Consider the following 14733-nt stretch of genomic DNA (forward strand, 5'->3'; position numbering starts at 1 on the left):
ACAGGTCTGACTACTATTTCTCAGTTTGTTAAACATATTTCCCAAAGTATCATGTTTGAACAGGCAGCCCGCAATCTGCATTTTCAGGACAAGCCTGTAAGGAATATATTATTTAATTAATTTATTTTTTATAACAAAATTTTTTTTCAGGTGGTCTGTGCCATTCTTTTACTCTTGTGTCAGGTGCCAAAATATTTCATAAAGGAAGCTTACTTCTGCCATGTGTGATTTCTGATGTGTGATTTCTTTGGATGTCATTTTGCATTGCATGTGAGACAGCTATTTTTTATTTCTTGATGTCTGTTTCACCCAAAGAAAATCTGTATTTTGCTTTCTGTAAGAAAAGAGCAACTGGGTGGCATTGGAAAAACTTCCACCCACTAACATAGAAAAATATTCAATCTGTCCCATTACATTGAAGTGGGAGACTTTAAAGGGCAGCATACCCAGTTAAGGAAGATATATTTCCATCTGTGATCAATAGCATGTGAAGAACGGCTCCTCTCTGAGCTTCATCCAGAGCAAAATTACCTTGGTAGTTCCTGGACCGTAGGCACTTCATGAATTTCTAAGGTTGAGCAGCCATGGGAACCATACCTGATTCCAAGGGGGAGACTGTTCTCTCTGTGAGGTCCATGGAATACAACTTTTCGCTATTCCCCAGAGCTGCAGGACAGCTTTTAGAGACTGTATTCTCTATATTGACTGCATAATAAGCAAGAGATAAATAGGTCCCAGAAAACATTAGAATAGGGCTCGTATGACAAATGTTTTCTCATTCCCTTCTGTTCTTCCATTCCTCTTAATAGAGAAATAATTTGATTTCCTGATTGGTTTGAGGGAATTGAATATGTTTGCCATAAAAGAACCAGAGCATCTAGTTCTCTTTAGTCAAATGGAACCTGTTTTATCCTGAAGCTTGTACTCACACCTCATCTTGCTATCTGAATATTTTTATTCAGACATATAAGGATATATAAAAAATTAAAATGCAATAAAAGTCTAATAATAAGGTTTCTTTGTAAAGTTATATATAGTATCTCACTTTTTAATAGTAAAGTCCGTGTACATTCTGAGGTCTCTATTTGGTATCATCTATCAGTTTTCTTCCTCCCTCCCTTCCTTCCTTCCTTCCTTCCTTCTTCCCTCTGTTCCTCTCCCTTCTCTTTCTTTTTCCTCCTGATGAAGAAAACAGAGTTAACCATAAAAAGTATTTACTCATTTGAAAATAAGAATTTCTTTCTATAACACATGAACTAATCAGGTCTGTTCTTAGTGGGTGCACATAATTTAACCTGAATTTCTCCACTTGATCTAGGAAAATGCAAACCAACAAAAGGCACAAAAAAGAAAAAAAAAGTCTCACTTCTGTATTATATTCATTTTTTAGTTAATTTTGAGTTTTTCTTCAATAAAGATTTTTCTTCCTGGGATTGCTGGCCTTTGGGACTGATGATAATATTGTTTCTCCTAAAAAGCTGGACCTATTGATGATAAAGGGCATTGTAGTTTTTCCTTAAGAAATGAGAAATTAAGATTGGTTACTGGTATTTTTTTTTGGTATAACCTTAACTAATTCTCTTGAAGGTTACTGTTGAGAAGGCATTATCAGGCTGCATCATGGGTAATAACAAATTGGGAGGATGTAGAGAACCAGAGTAGAAGGTAGAAGACAAAGGAATGGACAGGTTGGGGAAAATGTGTGAATCCAGGGAATACTCAGAACCAGGGGTTCAAAACAGAGCAGTGTTGAACACAAACAATGTTGTATAACTGAGAAAACATTGGACGAGGAACTAAAGGCGACTAGCCCTGCCACTAATTAGCTGTAGCCTTAGACAGGGAGGAGCATTTAAGTCACATAAAGCATTTTCTCTTAGGAAAGCATGGGATGCCCAAGTGATTGAGGGAGACTGAAATTCTCTATCCAAGATGGTAGACTATTTTATTAGGAAATACCACAAGTTTATCAGCCCACAAAATTTCTAGTTAGCCTTTTCTTTTCTTTATGGGGGCATAGATAGAACAAATACTTTACATTAACTTATTTGTTAAATCACAGACGTGCCTTAATTTCTAAAAATATGAGGTGATTATTTAATCCTAAAATGACATTTACTTTTACAAAAAAAATTATACAGTCTCTTTAGACAGGATGTACAAGAGTCTGTTTATTGGAAAGAATGTGGGACCTGCTTGTATTTACCAAGCAAAGTAGCTTTTTTTTTTTTTTTTGATAAACTTGCCAATTGTGAGGCTGAAAATGCAAGTGTTATTCTGTCAGGAGACAGAACCATGGACAAAATGACCCTTTACTCACCCTTTCCAAATTTATTTCTATTTATGTTACTACTAGATGATGCCCAAAAGAAATTTAAACTAGTTTTACCCTTCATGTCTGAAATATACTCCCTGCACATTTCCTCCTCAATAATTTCAGCAAAGATGTTTTTTCTCTGTTTCCTTTGTGAGACTATCAATAGAATGATGTTATTATTTGGGGACATTTTTCATGTTCTTTTATAAATCAAGGATTAGTCAGAGGAGATTAATTAGTGTGTTGATTATTCAGGACCCTTAACCTCTCTTTTTTTTCCTTCTTCTCCTCACCTTTTGGTTATTTCATTACTCATTAACAAGCTTATCAAAGAGTGGGCAGGGAGAGGAGGTGAAAATCGGCATTTTCTACCATTTTCCAGGACTGGTTAAAAGTTTTAAGTGTGGGAGTGAGGGTAGTTGGGACAAGAGGAAAGGAAAACTATTAGCAGAAATGAGATTTTTTTTTTTATTACTCAGGTATTTCATCTCAAGTGCAAAGGAAAGATGAATGTACTGTTACCTTTACTTTTTAAAAGCATGTTTTTATGAGAACAGCATACATTAGTTTATTTATCAAAGTTGAGTCAAATAATACTATTCAGAAAACAGAATACAAAGCAGAGAAACTTCTAAGTGCACGTAGCTTGAAATACCTGTTTGCTTAGTTCCTACCTTACAAGTAATAATGAGTCCTTGATTCCCAAACTCCATCAGGTGAATTAGCTCCTCTGTTAATTTCCAATAAAGTTCTTTCTATACCTGGTACTCTGGTATTCACCTGTTAGGACCTCCTGTTAGCTTTGCTGGTCATCATTTCCTATAGGTCTAGAAAAACTGACTGTCCCTTGGGAAGATGCTGTTGTCAGTATTCAACCTGTAGGAGGAAGAATAAGGATGCTCTCCTCTTTACTACTTGGTCCCAAACGTGGACACAGGTTCTGCTCCTAATTCTCCAAAACACATATGAGACCAGAGTGTAACATTTAACAAATGTTCTTAAGACTTAGAGATAACAGAAGAGTACCTAGTACAGGGACACTGCAAACTGGATTAAATATTAGGTATGACTCTTTAAGCTCTGTGTGTATCTTAAAGAGAAGTATTTCTTTCACCATCACTCTGGGAAGACTTCAGTATATCCATGCACTGAGTAGTGCCAGCCCTCTGCACACATCTAAAGCCTCCAAAGAGGGAGAAATCTTTCTCAACTACAGTCTGAGATCAAGTTCTCAGTTTCTGATCCCAAATGGTCTTCATTTCAGGATAGTCACTCACTATCTACCCCCTACCTATAGGAACTGCCCTTACCTGTAATATCCAACAACACACTCAGATTAGAATGCATAATCTGACATTAGTGTATTGCCCAACATCTGAGTTATTTTGCTTGACATAAGCCTCATTGGACCACCAACCATCCTGGTTAAGTTGCGCTTCATCAAGTGAAGACCTATTTCTTCTTATAGGTGGTCCTCTAGCTTAAGAATTACATGAGATTTTGTAGTCATTAGGGTCTTAATTCCTAATCTCTTGATGTCAATTTCTTGACAAAGAGCATGGGCACACGCACAGACACACACACACATGCACAGACACACACACACACACACGCATACTAACAAGGAAAAACTTATAGAGTCATTGCACTGTAGATCATTATTCCAAGTATTTCTCAGAAAGATACTGGACCTAGAGATGCATTGTTTCCCACGAAAACCCCACTATTTCACATAATCATACTGAGCAGATTATTTTCTTAGAGCACAGCAAACTCCTTCATTTCAAAAGAGGAACTCTGTTTTGCATTTATTTCCTTGACTAGAAATACTTATTACAGTGGTTTTTAAAAATCAAAGAAAGCATGTGCTCCAAAGGTGAATTCAAGTCTTCACTTCTTTCAAAGCTAGGGCTACTGTGAACCTTTGAAAATGGTTATTTCTAACTTCCCGTATCTCCTTTCAAAATTCAAAGATTTGGGGGGGGGGGGCAAATTTGGTTAGAGCTCAATAAATTTGTACTTCTCCCCAAGCAGTCTTTTTCCATAAAATTATTTCTCTGAAGCATCTATACCATAAATAGCAGCTTAGTCTTGAAAGCATGGTAGAAGACAACCTGCCTTACCCTTCCCATGTATGCCAGCGCTTTCTTTGCTGCAAGCAAAAGGCAAGCACAAATTCACAACTATTTTTTTGTAACAATTTTGCTTCTAAGATTTTTGTATCAGCTCATTCCCATTTGGCTTTAAGTGTTATTTCTGTGTTAATAACATTCTATCTTTTTCTACTTACTAGGCTGCCTTAAGCAATATTTTGTTCTGCTTCTTTCTTGGATTGCAGGACATCAGTTTCAGTTTATTTCTATCCTGTCTTCTTCCCCTGATATGGCGTCTCCTCTTTCTGTAACAGCTTATAGCAAATCTTTTCTTTCTCAGATTCTACTGTGCGTTTTATAGTGGTGACATGTAATGCCAATCTGTCTTATTTGATTCTAATTAATATGCCTCCAGACCCTCTCTGGGTGACCTGACTTTTAAGGAACACAGCTAATTGGAAGACCCATCATAAATTATATACAGTTACATCATTCAATACCATGATATAAGTGAAACATAAACTGATATCTTCACAATCACTTAGTACCTAGGGTTATGAGTAAAGGAGAGATTGGATTACATTTGAATTATATCCCTTTTTCTCTTTGAAATGATCTGTAAAGAAAGGAAGATGCTTGCAAATTTTCTATTTTTATAGAATGAAGATTATGCTCAAGGAGGTGTCTAGATTTTGCAGCAGCCTTTAAAAACTTAAGTTCTCCCAGTGTGCACCTTAGCCTGTGTTATGGGTTGAATTGTGTCCACCTCAAAAAATTATTGAATTCATTACCCCCAGTACCTGAGAATGTGATCTTATTTAGAAATAGGGTAATTGCAGATGCAACTAGTTAAATTAACCTGAAGTCATACTAGAGTAGTGTGGTCCCCTAATCTAATGACTAGTGTCCTTATAAATACGGAAAATTTGGACACAGACATGAAGACAGTGGGAACATAATGTGAAGATCAAGGCAGAGATTGAGGTGATGATTCTACAAGCTAAGGAATGCCAGAGATTGTAACCAAGCTGCCAGAAGCTATGGAAGGCATGGACAGATTCTTCCTCACAGCCCTTGTAAGAGGAAGCTGGGACATGGAGGGAGAGTCTGACTGCTGGGAGCTGCTCTGGAAATGCTATGTGAAGAAGAGAGAGCAGGTGAGCTATACCCTGGCTTCTCCTTCCCTCCTGCCCTCTCATGTCTGGTCAGTCCCTCCTGTGGGCTGAATTTAGCTGTGAGCTGGCAGGCAATAGAGGCTGGGAAATGTAGTTTGCAGTGGAAGTATAAGAAATATATTTTTTGTCCCAAAAAGCAAAATAACTGGCAAGGCTAGCATGGAATGACTTTCAGATGTGGTGGTGGGAGTTGCCAATTTTTCAAAAACGGTACCCACATTTTGTTAAAAGGTGAACTAACATTTACTCAGTGTTTACTTCATGCCAGCCACTGCTGATGTTTTAATATTTATATACATTATTTCATTGATTCTATATAAGCCTATGATAGCAGTTTTATTGTATACATTTAATAGTGAAGGAGACTAAAACATAGAATACTTAGATGTTTTATACATGATCATATTTTTAGTGGCTGGTAGAACCAGAATTTGAACCATTTGTTTTGTTTGAGTCCAATCCAATACCCATGCAATTTCCCTGTTTTATCTCATTAGGCTGTGGGTCATGTTGAGGAGATAAGGTTAGAGATTTGTAATAGATGAAGAGGAAAGAACCTGCCAATGAAAAAGCAGTAGCCTTTGGAGGCAACACAAAAATGGGTCAGGCAGTTGAACAGCAGATTTGTGTAACTGGTATAGTTGCCAGATAGTACAGTAGCTGAGATGGAGACTCAGTATGAGCAGGTAGTGGAATTTAAAACCTAGTTTATGATACTATAGTGGATGCATTGGGATAAGAATCTTTTATTATACATTTTAAATATATAAGTAATGTGGAGAAACAATCATAACTGTTTTATTTCAATTAGAAAATTTAATATATTTGAAAAAAGAATGGTGTGTGTGTAAACTTACATAGCTTGAAACTTATGGTAATGTGATGGATTAATTTAAGTGTGGGTATGAACAACACTGACATTCTTAGGTTCCAACCACAAGCAACAGCTAGGTATCATCATCTTCATGTGGCTTTTCACGTGACCATTGCTGAGGTAGGAAAGCCATAGAGGAGGCCAAGGAAACCATTTACTTTAGGATTATGATCTACTGAAAGACTTGGAAATTAATGGTCTAGTATTATAACCTGGCAAATAAAATTTCTTAGACATGTGATAAAATCTGCAAATACACAGACTTACCATATTTCCTTAAGCTGTAACTGTACCTGCACCATGGATGACAATGGTATACATGCAGATGACCTATACACTGTCTCATTCATTGGGAAGATTTATAACTTCTTTTGGTGGGGACTTGTGCTCTCCTCTCTATTAGGGTTGGGGCGATTATGGAGAGAATCTCCTCCTCTTGCTTGTGTCTCTCTAAATGAGAAGAAATACCTAATATGTTGGTAAAATTGAGAAGAACTTGACATTTACTGACCAAGTTTTTTCTTTTCTGGTGGGTGCTCTTAACTATCCTCAAAAATGGGAGTTGGAGCTGGCCCTCTCTCCCTCCTACCTTCCCTCTCACATTTTTATGCTCTATTGTTCTCCCTCCTTTCTTTTCTCTCCCTTCCCTCCTTTCTGTCCCCACCGGCTTCCCTCCCTCTCTTGTTTTTATCTGCTTCAGGAATTGTTACAAAAGGAATTGGTCTCTTCTCTACTTCCTTTTTCTACATGGTAAGCATAGTCAGGTCAGAAGGTCACCACTCTCTCTTCCACCTTCCATTCTGCTCATGACTGACTTTGGTAATAAAACCAGGTAGGTAAGTCAGAATCTGCTCTGCAGACTTAACACTCCCTGACAGGTTATTCACAAAGACTGTTTGGGGCAGGTGGTTGACCTGCCTTCACTTTGGTCTCAGGTGCCAGCAGCATGATTCTATCTAGCTTTGCCACAGAGCTGGGCATTTGGAGGGCATGACACTGTTATTAATGAGCTGAGATTTTGATTCCTATTGGTCTCATTTCTATCAGCCAGAATCCTGGAGGAGGGGGAAAATGGCTGGTGGCACCCTGAACCTAACATTGACTTCTTTAACATTAGAATATTTATTAATTTTGCTGTTCAGGAATTCTCTCCTTTGTCCTTATCCTGAACCTACTCCATCATAGGAATCTCAAATTTTAGCATCCTAAATGTAGCATACTAATCTCTCAATGGGATCACCTAACCTTTCAGATATCTCACTCTGTTTCTCCCACCACACCTGTTTTGAAATCATTGTGATGCCCAGAGCTTTTGTGTCCATCTTACCACTTCCTGTCTCTCAGCATCACTTCTCATCTTCTTCAACTGAAGTTCTGTATCCCTTTCTTTCCAACACCCTCAATTTCTACTCTTCCATGTCCTTCTGCATGTAAATGTTCCTTGTTGGATTAATATGTTAATTCACCCATATGCTCTCATATTTGCTCTGAGAGCTGCTAGCATCAGTCAGTACCTTGTGTCAATCTGTGTTCCTAAACCTTGCCTTATGCAATTTTTATTCTAACTATTCAGCTTAGGTTTGACTATACCATGCACGTAGTATATATTTAGACTCTAAACCTTTGGAAGTCACAGTCTGTGTTTTCAAATTCTCTGGGTGAGACTTTTTTTCTCACCTAGAGGTTAGACAGAAACAAACTTCTTTGTTTTCCCTTAGTAGGTAGGTAGACAGATTTTTTTCCCCCCGTAAGATCTTTTTTTTTTTTTTTTTTTTTTACTGAAGATACAGTAATTTAAAGGTCTCAGTAATTGAGGTGTGCCCTTTCTAATCTCATGCATCTTATAGCCCCAATTCTTTCTCAAGATTATATTTTATCTGAACTCTTGGTCATAACCAACTTTGATAGCCCCATTTCCCTACTCAAGAGATATGGCAGAATATGCTAAGTGAAATAAGTCAGACAGAGAAAGATAAATACTGTATGATATCACTTATATGTGGAATCTAAAAAAATACAACAAACTAATGAATATAACAAAAAGAAACAGACTCACAGATATAGAGAACAAACTAGTGGTTACCAGTGGGGAGAAGGGGAAGGGCAGTATAGGGGTGGTGGTGTGGGAGATACAAACTATTGGCTGTAAGATAGTCTCAAGGTTGTATTGTACAACATGGGGAATATAGTCAATATTTTGTAATAACTGTAAACGGAAAGTAACCTTTAAAAATTGTATAAAGATAAAAAAATTTTGAAAAAAGAGCTATGGCAGAACCAGACGTGGCATTATTGCTCTGGCTTCATTTTCCCTTTTGTTTCTGTCTTCTGACATTTTTTTCCTTTTTTTCTCCTGGGAGATACATTTTACAATATGTTTGTTATAATTTATCCAGCATTGGTTTATTTTCTGCTTAGTTCACCTTGTTTCCAACTTTCAATTTATTTTTATTATAATCCCATGTTATAGGTATTTGCTCACCCTGTCCTAGAGATGAGGAAATCAGGGCCAAGAGGTAAAGTGACATTCCCAGCACCACATGGCTATGAAGTAGCAGAGTTAGGAGTTTAGCACAGAAAGTCCATGCACTTAGCCACTAACCCTAGTATGAGATTTTAGTTCCCCAATTACACCTTTAGAACTCTTTAAATTATCATCCCCTTCTGTTAAAAATTAAAAAGAGCTAAAATACAAGAGAAACATCTACTTGTAATTACAATTCAGCTCTCTAAATTCTTAAATAATCTTGAGATGATTATTAGGGAATCATATCAAGGACATTAAAAATTCTGGGTGAATATTTATTTTGTATTATTTATGGGAGCATGAGCTGGCATTAAAGTACACGTTTGACAAGGTTTTAGGATTTAATATTTTAAGACAGAGAAGTAAAAAATATTGTTTTCAATTTCTTTATAACTCAGATAGCAAGTCTTCAATATTTACTGTATAGAGAATGAATGTAAAGAGAAGAAAGAGACATGGTTAGAAAAAGTCTCCCCAAATGCCATGCTGTACTTAGGAAAACATCTTGCATTTGAGGAAATCTTTCCCTGCTGTGTGATTAGCCTTTGCTTCTGCCCGGCATCCCAGCAGTATCACTGACCTGGGACCAATGTATATGGATTTGGCTCTCTGTATCCTGTCCTTTCCAATATGTGAGAAAGGAAGACATGTAAGAAAAAGAGAGGTTAAAATCATAAGTATACATTAGTATATTTAATGGTTAATGATATTAGACTCCGCTTTTCCTAGTATTGACATCAAAAGGTTATGACCAGTACTTTTTCCTAGCTAACTAGTACTGGTATAGTCAAGGGGCATATGTAGTATACTAACTGGAATTGAATATGTTGGCCTATATTGCTTATGGCTGTCTCTATAGTTAGCTTTTATGTGAGAAGTCAAACAATAAAACGACAAATATGAAAGGAACTGAAATCTTCTTTGGGTGAGATGTCCCTAACTTACACAATGCTCCCTATATGTACTTTTAATATGTGGGAGGTGCTAAAGAATTTGAAAATACTGATGACATGGATGATCTCCTAGAATACAAATTAGCAAAATTGATAAGAGAAATGGAAAATATAAATAGGCCGATAACTATAGATAAAATGAATATAAAATAGGTGACAAAGTTGCAGAGTGCCTAGCCTGATGGAGAATGCTCATCAGAAGGAAAGAAGGTAAAAGGCAGCTAGCTGACTCTTTGAAGTCTAATTTGTATTTGAAAAATTGCAAACCTATAGGCATGTTAGAAAAAACAGTACAATGAACACCAGTGTATCCCACACCTAGATTTACCAACTGTTAACATCTTGCCAAGTCTGATCCCTCTTGCTCTATAAATAGACATACAATCCCCTTTTGCCAAATCATTTGGAAGTAGATTTCAGCCATCATGATACCTCATGCCTAAAAACTTCAGCATGCATCTGCCAAGAACAGGGACATCTTCTGACAAACACACCATGATCACACCCAAGAACATCACCATTACTTATAGAACACCCTACAGACCACACTAAATACTAAATTTTCCCATTTCTTGAAAATGTTTCATATAGCTGATTTTTTCCTTTTAATTGAGGATCCAGTTAGGGTTTACACACTGTAATTGATGGTTACGTCTCTCTGGTGTTCCTAAGAACAGCTACCCTATCTCCCACCCCACACTGCCTCACTCTGTTCCTCTTGACTTCGGGTCCTTTAAAGAGTTCAGTTCAGTTGTTTAGCAAGAAACCCTACATTCTGAATTCTTTCGTTTCTTCAGGATTTAGTGCAAAGTGATCCAGCAAGAATACCTTTAGGGTCACTCTTTTTGTTTGTATTCAATGTTTTTATTCTTTTTGTTTTAATTTTATATTTTAGATATGTAAGACATTTACATGCTTCAAAAATCAAACCATAGAAAGTGATATATTCAGGAAATCTTGCTCTCCTGCATATCCCATCCACTCTAATCCTACCCATTTCCTATAGGAAGCTATTGTCATCAACCTCTAGTTTATCTTTCCTGTGTTTCTTTTTCATTTTTTTTAAATAAGAAAAATATATTTATGTTCTTATTTTTCTCACAAAGTTATTATATTACACTCTTTTCTACCTCAATTAAAAAAAATTTTTTTTGGAAAAAAATATTAGATTTATAGAAGAGTTGCAAAAATAGTTCAGGGTTTCCATATACCCATCATTCAGTTTCCCCTAAGGTTAAAATCTTATATTACTGTAGTATATTTGTCAAAACCGAGAAACCAACATTGGTGCATTACTGTTAACTAAATTCCAGACTTTACTAGAATTTTACTAGATTTTCCACTAACGTCCTTTTTCTGTTCCAGGATCCCATGAAAAATCCTACATTGCATTTAGTTATCATGTCTCTTTAGTCTCATCTGATCTCTTAGTTTTTCCTTTTCTCATGACCTTGGCACTTTCAAGATGTTCTGGTTACGTATTTTGTGGAATGTCCATCAAGTTGGGTTTGTCTCATGATTAGACTGAGGTTATGGGTTTTGTGGAAGAACACCACAGAGATGAGGTGCCCCTCTCATTGCATCATACCAGGGGGACATGTTACCAACTTGACTTATCACTAGTGTTGTTAACTTTGATTACTTGATTAAGGTAGTGCTTGACAGTCATTTTTTCCCTTCCCTTATTCTATCCTTTGAAAGCTAGTCAGTATATCCAGCTAACGTTCAAATGGGAGTAGTTGCTTCTTTGAATATAGCATATGTATTCAATCAGTACCCCATGGATGAGCATTTAGGTTGTTTCCATTATTATTAAATTATAATATCAATTATAAATATCACATCATAATAGATGCCTTTTATCATATTGAAGAAGGTTTCTTCTGTCCTTTGCATACTGAGAATTCTTAACAGAAAGAGTGTTGAGCTTTATCAAATGCATTTTCTGTATTTCTTGAGATGTCATTTCTTTTTTTCTTTTTTTACTGTTAATATGGTGCATTACATTGATTTTCCAATGTTAAACAAACCTTGCATTCCTGGGGTAAACTATACTTTGTCATGATATTTTAATCTTTTTATGGATTATCGAATTCAATTTGTTAAGAATTTGCCAAGAATTTTTGCATCTATGTTTATGAAGGCTATTAGTCTGCAATTTTCTGTTCTTATAAATCAGTAATTCCTCATTAAGTTCTTACATTTTGTCAGGTACAAATAGAGAATGTTGTATGCGTTCTCTTAATTATAATGGGCAGTGACCTGGCAGTAGCACATTCACCTCTTTCTCTTAGTGAATGATTTCAGTTCTTGTGTCTCTTAATTCTTGGTAATGCCATGATTCCCATGACTCCCCAGCCAAAGATAAAAGGTTTTTCTTAAGTGAATCAGTTTGATCATATGTCTAATGGAGAAATCACAATGTGACCCAAATTATTTATTAATTCTTCCATTATAATAAAACAATTAATTCTTCTGCTGTGTTTGACCCTTTCTTATCAGGAAAATATCATTATTTTTGTAATCAAAATCCTGAGCATTTATTAAGGGGCTTGCTGTCCCACCACCTATTGTCTTGTCAGACAGTAGAAAGGGCTGCTTAGAAAGCTGGATTGATATCTGGGCATCTTACACACTAGAACCGTAGATCAGATTTGTAAATGTCCATATATAGGTTCTGAATGATAGTAGAGATAAGAATTCAAAAGTTTTCCAACTGATATCCTGGGGTATGTATGTATGTATTTGTTTGTTTTGTTTTTTGTTTGTTTGTTTCCAGTTTTATTGAGATATGCTAGTGGTTTTGAATTGCCTTCCTTAGTTGTATGGATGGAACACTGAGTTTTAGTTCTGCTCAGTTAACAAGAGACAGTAGGAATCTATACTTCCCTTGAGGGTTTACTTTAGGGTCAGAGTGGAAAAATCTAAAGTAATAGAAGATAATTCGGCTAAAAAGCATTTAACCACTCTTACTACTGTGCATATGAGCATTCCCTACCATTATCCTTCTTAACTCTAATTCACTTATGTTTCATTGTGAATTAAATGGTGAAAAGATACATAAAATAAAAAAGGATATGACAGCTTTCTAAAAGGAAAAAGGATAGGAATGATAATAGTCTATAATGGCATTTAAGAGTCAAATATGACCTTTTTCCAGCTGAAGTGCATTGTTATTTAATTTAGAGGTCCAAAATGGGCTAATCCAGGCAGCAGATGTATTTATTTTGACTTTCATAGTGTTTTAAAAATGTTTAAATTGATGCCAGAATTTTAAAATCATGAGGGTTTTTTTGTTTTTTTCCCAAAAAAATCTACAATACTGGTTTCCCTTGGAACGTCAAACGATTTAGCTGGTCTGGGCTCAATGCCTTTCCGGAAACAATAAGCTATTGCTGAGTGGTGTCTGCTTCTTTTAGATGGATGTCATATTTGTCCAGTATAATGATGGTCTACCCCTGGAAAACTTTACTCATTTTAATTAACTTTCTGGCCTGAGTATGCATTTGAGTTTGAAATCCCTGATATAACTACTGACAGCTTTCTTTGTTAGGATTTTTATGAGCATAATAAAGCAATTTACTTTCAGGTCAATATGGATAACTTGATGGCTGTGAAAATATGAAGCATTTTTCTGTAGTGAGACTTAGAACTTACAGGAGGTCTTGCTAGGGTGAACAAGATGAAGGTATGTGTTCAAAGGTACTCAGTAGAGTTACTCTGTTTTTTATTTTATAAATTTCTAATTGCTTATGCCTAAAATTTTATTAGTTAATTTCTGTTAACGATCAGAATTGGTAATTAGATGGTAAACAAAACAAAGAACTAGGAAGGAAAAATGAAAAGAAATTGCATCTCAGCACATATGTTGATTAATCCAGTTTCTAGACTTGAACTAGATTGCTGAAATCTGGTCCTTAAAGGTTTGCTTCCTGAGTATGAAAATTACAGAAAACCAAGTTGACGATCATATGGGTTAGCCCACTTTACTATTTCATAATAATTGGTTGACTTTAACAATTAACTCTCTCATGATAATTAAGTTAATAATGGAGCAAGAATATAAGCAATTATTCTAGCGGTCCATTTTTGAGGTCTAATAATGCCAACTAGATTTCATATTTGTTATTATATTACATGTCAGTGAACTGACACCACAGGGAATTCCATCAGAATGTATCTTCTTATAATGTTGTCTAAATTTCTTTAATATATTGCATATAAGTACTGAAAAATCACATATACCAATTATCAAAATAACATGAATGCTTTTTCTGAGATTTAACTGCAATGACAGGGGAGATTTCTCTTCATTTAGTTAAACAATGAAACTAATTGGAGTTCTAGTGAAAGGTTGGTGTGCAATGGGAGAATAAGGGAAAACTGCCCGTTTATAGAGATCAGAAGAAAGCTGTCTCTGAAAAAACAGGTAGTTCTTGCAATAGATTTGAATCCTAGGAAGCAAGGCTTCTCTGTTGGACATTTGTAGCCTTTAAGGCCATTTTGTTTAATCTTCCTACACTTATAAACCCAACCAAAAAAACAAAATCCCTGTGTGATGAAATTTGCTTTTTATTATTTGCTTTTGAGAACCAGGACTCAATTCCCAGAGCAGGCAGTTAATGTTGGTTAATAAGAACTATGTTCAATGGCTTTTGTAGGTTTTTACTCCTTGTGTGCCACTTAAGTGAGAAAAAACCAAAGAATTTTCCAACGACTTTGGACCTTTTTATAAGGCATGCTTAATAATCATTTGAGTTCCATGTCTAGCTAGTGTAGTCAACTAGACTTCCC

This window comes from Phocoena sinus, chromosome 7 (assembly GCF_008692025.1).
Source record: "Phocoena sinus isolate mPhoSin1 chromosome 7, mPhoSin1.pri, whole genome shotgun sequence".
Taxonomy (NCBI): Eukaryota; Metazoa; Chordata; class Mammalia; order Artiodactyla; family Phocoenidae; genus Phocoena; species Phocoena sinus.